Below are 246 nucleotides of genomic sequence, written 5' to 3'. Positions count from 1 at the left end.
GTTGGTAAGTCTACTCCCCAAACACATTGGTCTTGTGTTGGTTGGGTCCCCTTACCGGTTGCATGAGGTGAGGGGTCCCTGATGACCTCCAGGAGAGTTTCTGACTTGCAATTATTTTGCATACTTTATGCACAAAATAAATAATTGTCGCCATACGTTAGTCACTCACATGTGCTTATGTCTGTGATTTGGTGGCTGCAGATTCTTCTGACAAATAACCTTTTGGATGGCAGGTGGTGTCTGATG

Source organism: Esox lucius, chromosome 9 (genome assembly GCF_011004845.1).
Source record: "Esox lucius isolate fEsoLuc1 chromosome 9, fEsoLuc1.pri, whole genome shotgun sequence".
Lineage (NCBI taxonomy): Eukaryota > Metazoa > Chordata > Actinopteri > Esociformes > Esocidae > Esox > Esox lucius.
This window is presented reverse-complemented; position numbering follows the sequence as displayed.